This window comes from Misgurnus anguillicaudatus, chromosome 17 (genome assembly GCF_027580225.2).
Source record: "Misgurnus anguillicaudatus chromosome 17, ASM2758022v2, whole genome shotgun sequence".
NCBI lineage: Eukaryota > Metazoa > Chordata > Actinopteri > Cypriniformes > Cobitidae > Misgurnus > Misgurnus anguillicaudatus.
This window is the reverse complement of record NC_073353.2, coordinates 37,938,834-37,950,963: the sequence shown is the minus strand read 5'-3', so window position 1 is coordinate 37,950,963 and position 12,130 is coordinate 37,938,834.

Below are 12,130 nucleotides of genomic sequence, written 5' to 3'. Positions count from 1 at the left end.
CCTACGTTGTCTCAGATGATGAGTACATAGTGAGACATATTATTTACCATTTTATTTGTTTAATGTAAAGTGTAAGATCTTATTTATTTATAAAAAATAACAGCTTAAAGATAACTATCAGGACTGAAACTAAAAACCCTCGTATTAGCTGTGTACATTATGAAACTGATTTTATTTCATGTGTTTTACAAGTTAAGAAAAATGTAAGCGCTCCACATAAGAAGCAAGAATTCCTTTTCCTACGGGTGCATAGAGCGAAGAGGATGATATAGAAAATACTGGGAAAGACCTTTCCCACTGACACTTTAATATTCTATAGCTTCATGGCTCGCACCGATGGCTGTGTGGTGGGGGGCGTGTGGGTTGCTGTGTTTGGAGGGGACGGGTCAGGATTTTTGGGTTGCAGGTCGGGGCCTGGGGCTTGGAGCTCTCGCGCCTCGGATGCGACGCTCTGGCATGTTCATTTGGCGGCAAATTTGAAGGCTACTTTCAGGAATTCTGCATTAAATTGTTTAAAGCAAAGTTTTTAACACGGCATAGCTCAACTGTGCGGGATTCAAGGAGTTGCAGACGCTGTTTTTGGGGACGGTGCAAGCACGACCGGAAGCTTAACAAAATCAGGGAGAGACTCGTGGACATACATCGTGTAAAGTTGTCTACGACGCTGCGGATTCTTGAAAGGAGAGAACAAATGTCACTTGAGCGTGATCACTAACGCAAGATGCCGTACGTGCGCGGTCCTCCAGTTTTTAAAGAAATGCTTTCAGAACACTGCAGGAGTGAGCTTGTTAATCTTTTTTATGCGGTAATATCTGCAAATGCTGATGTGTGCTTGCCGCAAAATTACGGTGAAACTGATGCCGTGCGCGTAACCAACCTCAAGAAAAAAACAGATGTCGTGAAAAGTCTGGACAAATCTTTTGATAAGATGGTTCAAGTGTCTGTTAACGCCGATGAACCGATCAATGTGTTCATCAAAAAAGCCCTAGATGCTATGTATGAATGTGATGATGAGGAGGAGTTTGACATTGCTAACATCCTCCTCATGTCTGCATATGTAATAGATGTATGTGTTGCCGTAGCGACAAAGAAGGACCAAATCAATGTGCGTGAAATTGTTGAAATTGCTGCTGACTTTCTGATCGACAAGGGTCTTGGCACATGCTTACGCTTTCTATTGTATCTAGACAACATCATAACCTTTGGTGATGATTGAAAACAATGTGAGTTCCTGGGACACCTCGTACACCTGAAAACACATTCACTTTTTTCACGACCTACCTTTAAACATTTGAACATGGTCTTTTAATTTTTCTTCACCTTCTTTCCATCTATAGCCTGCTTATTTGATAAGTTCTGGTTTCAGCTCTTAGAAAGTTCGTGATAAACGTTTGTGTGAAATGTTACCACTACATTCGGTCATTTGGACTTGTAAACATCTTGTTCATACAAAGTGTGACACTTATTATGTTATGTAAAAATAAAAGTGACTTGCATCAGTATGAAAAGCTAAATCCGTATGCATGACCTGATACAAATTTGGTGATTTTGTAACTTAGTGATTTTTACATAGACACGTCAGTTACTTTGCATAACCTGTATAACTCTATGAAACGTGTCCTTCAATAACTGAATCATGCCAACATTTTTACTCAAGAATTTCAATACTTATCAGGACCATTTTAATCACATTACAATATACCATCATTTATTTACCATTCGTAAAACAAAAGTATACATTTTTTACTTATCACACTGGTCCTCGCAAACAAACCAGGAACGTTATTCATCTGAACACTTTCACCAAACCTATGTCTTTGTTGTTTTTATTTAGACAATCTTTTGTTTTCATAGTTTTGATCTGTTCATGTCAACTTTCTTCTGTATATCTTTCTCAGATTTCATAAAATCACGCATTTACCTTTAAAACTTCTTAATGCCATCAATGTATTTATTACTTATCCGTTATTTGTTATACTGTATGTCATATTTTTTAGTTTATACCATTAATTTTTATAGAAAGTTTCAGAAACTCACATTTACATGGAATTATGATACATTTTACTTTTAATAATCTCCAGGAGTGAGTGCTGGTTTAACAGGGGTAAACTGTTATCATGCCACAATCCTGAAGGTTTATAAGCCAAACAAGAGTCCTTCAACACCTCACACCATACTGATTTCAAGTTCAATGATACTGAGTTCAAATTGTAAAAACAGTAGTAAGAAAACTAGTACAATCGTCACTTATAGTTTTGTCATATGATGATGATATGTTGTTTCATCTTTCAGGTGTTTGTTGAAGTATTTTGGCACAACTGTTTATTCCAATCTTTAATCAGCCATACATGACAAAAGTTTTTGTTCTTGTTTATTTTAGTTTAACTCATCACACTAATTTATGCAAACAGAAATTGTCAGATTTCACGTTTTCATGATTCAAGTGCACAACACATTGCGATTACTGTCTCAACTCGTTCTCTGATTTATCTAGAATATCTACAAAGTAACGATTGTTAAGATCTTCATGCACAGGGCTTACCCACAGAGTGTTTGCTCTGGTCTCATAAAAACAACCATTTACACTCAAAACCTATGGCTTCTCTGTCTTAATGTCATCAATTTATTATTTTGTCTACATCATCACCAAAATGTTTCACTATAAGAGTGTGCAAACTGTTTTACTTCGGTCTAGACTTTTATAGAAAGCTTCAGAAAATGTCGGGGTGCTAACATTTACAAGAATGATGAGGCATTTTACCTTTAAATGGTCCAAAGAGTATGCGTTGGTGTACAAGTACCATCTTTGTTGCAACCATCAAGAATATTATGTTCGTAACAAGAATTATATCAAACATATGTTGAGCGTGTTCTAAACGATGATATTGCAGAGAAACTATTCAAAAGAGAACCAACTTTAACATACATTTTATAGGGCCCCTTGATTTTAAAAAACAGCAAGCTGTACCCAGTGTTTCTAACAAACAGTTATAATCACATCACAAGCCTAAATGTTTAGAAACATAAATCTTTTTGAAGACCTCACACAATAGGGATTTCATCTATCTGGAAAACTTAAAAAAATATACGCACATGAGCTCAAATAGTAAAAACATTTGCAAGATATACTATTAATGCTCAACTAGTACATTGTATAAACTGTTCGTTTGTATAAATGACATGTCGCGTTGGTAGGGGTTGTTGACGTATTTTAGACGCAAGTTGTTTATTCTAATCTTTAAACAATTGTGTATGACAAAAGTTGTTCTGACTGAACTGACATTAAGGAACGGTACTGAAATGCTAAAACTAGGTAGATACAACTTCAACAGAATATAGATGTTTTTAATCTATTGGTACCGATTTTAAATGTGTCCAAACTATTTCAAACATTACTAAGTTGTAGATGTTTGCATCTTAATTTACAAGGTTTTGAACAAACCAACACACGTTCCTGTTTTGTCTTGCTCTGTTTCATAGCATTGCAACTACGTACTTAGGTACACAGCATTATGTTGAACGGATTACTAAGTTACAGCTAAACAATCTTCATTATGCTGTAGACGTATATTTTCTATGTAATTGATGAATTTACATATTCAAACATTACATTTTTCCTATATTTACTGTTTCACGGTGAAGGTTTTAGTAAGTAAATCTAAAACAAACTTCACTGTGTTGCTGTGTTCCCTTTATCGTCTAGCAACAATTTTCAAGAGATTACCAACATGTATGCTGTGCTAACTGTCGGGGGATCTGAGATGTACTTTATTGTTTTCTGAAGTAATTAAAAAGTTAACTATCTAACACTTACTGCACAATAACTTAAGCGATAAAGAGTTTGACAAATGTTACATAACCTATAGAAACGAAACAAACTGAATTACAAAGTCACTGACATAAAGTTTACACTTACAAAGAAAACAAATCACGGAGATGTTTAAAGTGAAGTTGTTCCACCCAGAGAGGTATGTCCCTTAACTCCAGGACTCATATCTCCGCCTACCTATTGCGTGCGTTAAAACGGTTCAAGTTTGGATCATTCAACGCATTTGCTTAACAAGTTTCAAGAAACTATGGACTCCTACTGCTACACCAACACATTCGCGCTACCCACACCAGAGCATAATTTTGCCGTAATTTTGCGGCAAGCACACATCCGCATTTGCAGATATTACCGCATAAAAAAGATTAACAAGCTCACTCCTGCAGTGTTCTGAAAGCATTTCTTTAAAAACTGGAGGACCGCGCACGTACGGCATCTTGCGTTAGTGATTACGCTCAAGTGACATTTGTTCTCTCCTTTCAAGAATCCGCAGCGTCGTAGACAACTTTACACGATGTATGTCCACGAGTCTCTCCCTGATTTTGTTAAGCTTCCGGTCGTGCTTGCACCGTCCTCAAAAATAGCGTCTGCAACTCCTTGAATCCTGCACAGTTCAGCTATGCCGTGTTAAAAACTTTGCTTTAAACAATTTAATGCAGAATTCCTGAAAGTAGCCTTCAAATTTGCCGCTAAATGAACATGCCAGAGCGTCGTATCTGAGGTGTGAGAGCTCCAAGTTTCAGGCTCTGATTTGTAACCTAAAAATCCTGACCCGTCCCCTCTAAACACAGCAATTCACACGCCCCTCATCACATAGTCATCGTGTGAGTTATGAAGCTATAGAATATTAAAGTGTCAGTGGGAAAGGTCTTTCCCAGTATTTTCTATATCATCCTCTCCGCTCTATGCACCCGTAGGAAAAGGAATTCTTGCTTCTTATGTGGAGCGCTTAAATTTTTCTTAACTTGTAAAACACATGAAATAAAATCAGTTTCATAATGTACACAGCTAATACGAGGGTTTTTAGTTTCAGTCCTGATAGTTATCTTTAAGCTGTTATTTTTTATAAATAAATAAGATCTTACACTTTACATTAAACAAATAAAATGGTAAATAATATGTCTCACTATGTACCAGTAGCGGAGTGGCAATCGGGAGAGTCGGGACTTTTCCCGGTGGGCCGGTAGTGTTTTGAGGGCCGGTCTCACGCAGAAAAACTATTAATCATATTTAATATGCCGCAGCGCCCAAAATTTATCTGGCCGCATCGCTCTATCAAGAAGCCGTCTCCCCTGAGCGGAGTTCCAGTCGAGAGTGCAGCTTAACAGCCAATCAAAAAGAAAGAAAGAGGCTACACGATAGCCAATCAGAAAATAGCACTGTTGTATCTGGGTACATTTTAACGCAACAACCAATAAAAAAGCTTATCCTCGTTCACCCACAGAGAAGACAAAACTCCAGAAATCAACAGGCTATAATGATGCTCATTAAATATAATTTTAAATATTTTTAGTAGAACATATCTGAACATTGGTACATCACTAATAGGGATAATTTACACGTGTGTTCGACTTTATGCTATAACATAGGAACCAACAAGCAGATGACATCAACGTGCCGCGAGAGCGGTTCGAAAGCAAACTCTTCCGATGATCTCTCGACTCACCCTCGCGGTACTTTGATGTCATCAGCCTGTCGTTCTTGCTTGCAGCGCAGCTTGAAGTCCTTGCAGGAGGTCTCATGATGACCGCTGCTGTTGTAATCTTTATTTTCGCAAGTAAATTCCTTTTTTGTTTTAAAATTCAAACAGACTCGGTTCTCCCCCACACTCGCGCCATGCATATTGCATACATTATTCCAGAAGTAATATGATTTGTTCTCTGTGAATAAATATACATGTTCTCTTTCACCGGGAAATTGTAGCGAAGTCGAAGTGAATTGTATTATTTGCGCGCATTTTTGAATATGGCCACTTGTGGAATGAAAACTGCACGACTACAAAAGGTAAGACTTGTTTTTGCATTTAGCCCTGTTTTACTTACTAGTGTTATAGTCTTAGTTGGTTAACTACGTGTGCTTTATCACATCATTTTAAAGTCTTTATTGTGTGTTTATAAGTGTTTATTGGCGGTTGCAATGACAAGATTTGTGAAGAGATGTCACAGTATGTTTTGTTTTGATATTATCTTGTTTTAGTTTATCTGTAGCTGGAGTTGCACTTAGTTAAGAATTACAACATTTGAAAAGCATTTTAAACAACCATGATTTCTATTTTTGTTTTTCATTTGTATTGCTTCCGTATTGTTGTCAGTAAGTGTACATCCGTGCAGTCAGTATGATTTTGTACAGGTTGATGGAGTACACATATAATGTGGTTTCATAGATTTGTTATTTGAGAATGGCCTTCTTGTACGAAGAATTTTTGCCATAACCTAGGTTTTCGTGAAAACGTTTTTGTTACAGAGTGTCTGCAACTTAGCCAGCATACAGCCTGTTCACTGACAACATGCTCAGAACAAGTAGTCCAGGCCTCGTTATATTTTCGTTATCACACGATGACTGACATTTTGTTACATTAAACATCCCTCTCTCCTAATAGGCTTAATCATTTTATAAGCAACTGCTTGGCAACCAAATTAAACTTTAGCTTACGTGAAACTAGGGACTGTTGTTGACTTAAAGATCTTTTAAAAATAATAATTATTATAACACTTGGTATTTCATGTTGTGCAGTCATTTCCTTCTTTTTTTTTCTACCATGGAGGGCTGGTGGTCTACGAAATGTCCCGGTAGATATTTTGGTCCCACCCCGCCCCTGCTATGTACTCATCATCTGAGACAACGTAGGGAAGAAACGTGCTCTGTAGACCAGTTTGTACGTTTAGGTCTACTGTAGAGATATGACGGCGGCTTCCATGTATGTGGACCCACGGTGTATGGAGATGAAAATGGCTTGTTCTTAGGTAATAAAAACAATTCAGTTCATTATGTAAGATCCTTATACACCACTGATAATATAGATATGTATATTATTTAGCATTTTTGTCAAGGATCTTTTTCAAAAGTAACAGAATGCACCTTTAACATATACGGCGCTCGATTTGCCTTGTGACAATGACTACCTTTCCCATAATGCCCCTAGTGCACTAAAGGACACGGAAGTCACAATAATTAAACTGCCGGTGTAACATGATGGACTACGTGAGATCTTTGATTTGTCTTGTGGATCTGTATATAATAAAGCAAGGTATTTTTAATCTGCACTAACACTAAGATTTCACTCGTTGTTCTGCAACACCCGATTTACCAGATTGTTTGTTACTGTTTTCTGTGATGTCATTTTTTATTTTTATGCGGTAAGTCGTATTATATTCTCTGATGTCATTTAAAGGTAAACATAACGGTAAGCATGCCGGGTTTACAGTGAACCAAGCAACATGTATAGGTAAGGGTTAAAAATCAGCTAGATGTTGGAATCTTTAAAAATCAACTAGTTATTGGAATCTTTAAAAATCAACTAGATGTTGGAATCTTTAAAAATCAACTAGATGTTGGAATCTTTAAAAATCAACTAGATGTTGGAATCTTTAAAAATCAACTAGATGTTGGAATCTTTAAAAAGTAAATTAATACTCAGTCCCCAAAAAGCTGACTAAAGTTCAGATAATGAATTAATCTAAATCTTTATACTATATACTGATTTATTTTTCTTATATTATGGTGTAATAAAACCAACGTCGCTTTAAGAATATACCTAGATGCTTTTGTGAGGGTATTTCGTATGTAAGAATCATCAGTTAGCCTATGTCTTTAGTGTTTGTCTTATTCTTTTATACATTGAAGAAATCATGTATCTTGCTTTGTCACCGCCGAAGAAGTAGATGTTATTCAGGGTAAAGATTAGTGCGAGTTTAATACACTTTATAAAAAATAAATAAATAAGTAAATAAATAAAACTTAACAGTTTACATACTACTGGCACAGGCATAACGGTAGCTAAGGAATGTTGTAACTTGATGACAATCGTGATCCATGGAGACCGCGACTAATGATTATAGGTTAGAGGGTCATCAGATGACCGTTAGGTTGGCATTGATTTACGAGTTAAAACATTTATGCGGTGCTCTGAAAAGGCTGCTTTTAATTATCTCTGAGAGACATAGTGTCACAGCACAGGCGTAGATGGCGACAGATGTTTTTGCAATTAGATCACCATCATATTGGAGGTAAATCTGAGTAAAAACATTTCATCTTTGTTCAAATAACCCCAGCCAACCACGGGGCACTGCCATAACGATTTACAATTGGGAGAGTAAGCATCTCTCCGGAATACAGCTTCATGGACTACGATCTGTGTGTAAGTGGCAGCATTATCACAGTGCGTATTGAACAATTTATTTGAAAAAACATAATTTCTGTTTTGAGAATCAGGTCATTTATACAAATTGAAGAACAGAACATTTAAAAATTACACCAAAAATGTTTATCTTGACAGAATTCATTGTTCATTATTCTTCTAGAATGTATTTCATCTACCTCTGTTAAAAAACCTTTTTTATTCTGTTGATACTTTTGAAAATGTTTTTTTTTTATCAGACATAGTGCTAAGATTTTTAGAGGAATTTAATTTTAATAATCTTTTCTAATCTTACTTTATTTAATTACAGTTTAATTTTAACACGAATATAGACTTAGAAGCCAAGACGACGTTTAAAAGAAAAGAAAGAACACTTAATTTCGCTGATAATGTCGTCAAAAATTGTGTTTAATCAAACTATTTACCCTGATCAAAATAATTTGTAGAGAGGCCGATTATAATGTTGCCACGCATTCCATAATGGAGCATGTTAAAGTTAAAGTTTTTCAGGCACTCGCCGGTGTATTGCACTAGCAGCATGGCGTATCCATGTTTGTGATTTTCGTAACTGCGGTATTTTCCCGGCTTTTATTATATTGTGGCCCCGCCTTATATAATTTATGATGGGAGCACGGAATGTGGTTTTAACGATGACCACCTGTGTAAACACTGTTTTTATTGTTTCATCGTAGGAAGACATGATGATTTATTGTGCCCCGGAGCTAACCCCGGTCATTGATGATTTATCGTGCCCATGGAGTTAACCCTGGTCATTGATGATTTATCACCGCCTGTCAAAGGTCATCCCTCCCCAGAGGTTAAAGGTTAATCTCTCCAGAGGTTAAAGGTCGTCATCAATCATGTTGGGGTCAAAGGTTACCCCTCCCTAAGGTCAAAGGTCATCATCAATCATTCGGGGGTCAAAGGTCACCCCTCCCTAAGGTCAAAGGTCACCCCTCCTGAGGTCAAAGGTCAAAGTCATCAATCATTTTGACAGTATGTCCCGTATATTTACTACTACCACCCGCCGCTGTGTAACTAGGTTAAAGAAGACCGCCTCGGTGCTTTAACATTTAGACCAAAGTCACCTTGGATGAAGTGCTTCTGCTCTGAAGATGAAAAAAATATCTTTCTCATATTATAAATAAAGATGTCTGAGGATGAGTTGATCTTTTATTTCCCTCTCACAATCCTTCACTTAGAGAAACTTTAAACCTGCAGACAGTGTAAAGTATCATCAGAGTTACATTATACTTGACTTCTTTCTGATATGGATTTAATCACAGTAAGTTTTGCACAATAAATGATCCTCTTGACTTTTTTATGTGCTTTAGAGATATTGTGACGTCGTGCAGGGTAGTGGTTTTGAGTGGATAGTTTACTATGCACGATCAGTTGAGTTTCAGCAAACGTTAACAACCACATCTAGTAGTTTATTTGCTTTGTTTTTGCAGGTACGTACCTTTAATAAATCACATCATAATGCTTTATCTCGTTATTGTTGCTAAACAGCAGAGCTCCGGTTAATGATGAAGTCTTCTTCAGGGTTTTGCACATAAAAACCTGTCTGATAAACACAGATAAACACATTGAGCTCTGAGCACTCGAGTCGACTCTCAGTAGATTTTTAGCTGGGTTTCAGGGAGCCTGAAGGTAAATGACATTTCACAAAATCCATAATCGCCATTGGCCTTTAGAGAAACAAACTTATGGGACGGAAAAGACAATTAGCAGCATTTCTGCAGTGATGAGAGCGGGAAACAATGCTCAATAAATCATCCCGAGCTGTCACGGGGGCAGCACACTTTCAAAAACTACACCATTGTACCTAAAGAGTTTATACATACAGTACAGGTATTGATGCATATTAATACATCAAAAGTACACCAAATGTATAGAGAACCTTTTTCTTTAAAGGTTACTTCAGTGACAGCAAGGGAGCATTTATTTATCATTTTTCTGACAGTGTGGTATAGACTTTTATATTTGTATTATCAATTAGTTTAACAGAACTGGATTATCTGAGCGCTAACTGCATACAGTCAACCAATCAGAATAAAGCATTCAACAGCGATGTGGTCCAATGTGTAATGAAAAGAATGATTTAATTATGTCCAGTCAAAGGAAAAAAAAATATTTCACAAAAACCTCATTTGACTACGTACAAGCAATAAGGCAATCAGACGAGTAAAAAAAGAGGAAAAATAATAAAGTAAATCAAATTGACTTATTTACTGTAACATTTGTTATATTCTTTGCTTTTCATCATTTACTGACTGTCCTCGTGTCGTTCCATCTGTCAGTCGTCCGTGCAGTGACTTTTACATCATACAGTAAGTGGTGATTTCAAAAGTGTTGACTATGTGCTGAAGTATTGCAGATTCATGTGTGAAGACCTGCAAATGAAACCAAGGAGCTGTGGGTTGATTTGGCAGTAGATATGCACATCTCACTGTCATCCCTTTTTGTGTTTCTTTTACATCTAATAGATTGATGTTCCCAACACAGATTACTTTAATCCATAAAATCATTTTGTGGTAATAAGGGAATCAGAGTTGATGAATCTCATCTAGTACTACATGACAAAGTGCAGCAGCATTGATTCTTCAACATCTTATAAAGACAAACGTTCTGACCTCTTGTGCTCCAGGTCCTCTCTCATTCACATCATTTTATATCAGTAGCCTTTAAAAGTAACAGCTGGTCAATTATTTTGTTCAGTGTTTGATGAGACACAGATGCTGACTCTTTGACTAGCTGTTGATGGTAGACTGATCTCATGGAAAGTCGTGTTATATTCAACGAAAAAATATGATTAATTTATTCGTGTCCATGGCACGAAATTCAGCTTTTTTTCCTGCCTTGAACATGAATGTCTTTTTCGTTTCTACTCGCACAATTTTCTATAATATAGTTTTTCATGTCCGTGGCATGACTTTCTTTTACGTGTCATTTTATGTATTGTTTTCTCACAGTTATTTCCTATTTTCTTACCATTGTTGCTTGGGGTTAGAATCACTTTTTCGTGACTATAACAAGACTTGCCGTGAGATCATGTTGGTTGATTGGCAAAGAATTTGTCCAACAGTGAAGAGTTTATTTTATATGCCTTTATTTGCAGTAGTGCTTCATCCATCACACAACACCTGAATTCCATCTTAATGTTTATTATTATTGTCCCTTATGAAAATAAACCATGGTTTTACTACAGATAAAAACATGGTTAGTGTAGTAAAACCATGGTTTTGGTGATCGTAATCAATACAGGGAGCTGGAGATCTGACTATAGGCGATAGACAACAATAGGGCAGTTGAAGAACAGAGTCAGATTGTTGCTACAGTAAGAATTACTGTTTCCTTACAGTTAAACAATGTTAGATTTAGCTTCATAACATGGTGACTAAAGAGCAGAAACCCATAAATAAAAGCTGCACAGAGAGAGAGAGATGAAAAGGTGAGAGACAAATGTGAATGCTAAACCAAATGAAAGGTGTCTCTTTAAGTGTCATTCATCAGGAGGTGAAAACACACATAGATGTGAGAGAAGAGATACTCGCTGTGTCGCACACTTACTTCAAGACTCCAATTAACACATGGTAAACGCCTTCAGATGCCCTTCAAAGTGCCCTCGGGAGCCTGCACGCTTGAACCAGAAGTGCAGCAAACAGAAAGATTTTGCATACTATCTTCTCTATGACGTGATGCTCACTAAGAGGTGTTCAGAAAGCCGCCTCTAATGGTCACTAATAGCCGTCTGGATCGGCGGCACTCAACCTCCTCCGCTGTCTGTCGCGCCTTCCTCAAGTCCACGTACTCGCTCGGTTCACTTCAATGGCTGCGCTTCAATCCAGGAATGAATGTTATGGCAAAGGTCTTGAGCGATTAGATAGTAAAGGTCATATTAAAGAGCTTGACGAATGGTCTAAAGAGCGATGTGCCTTGTTCTG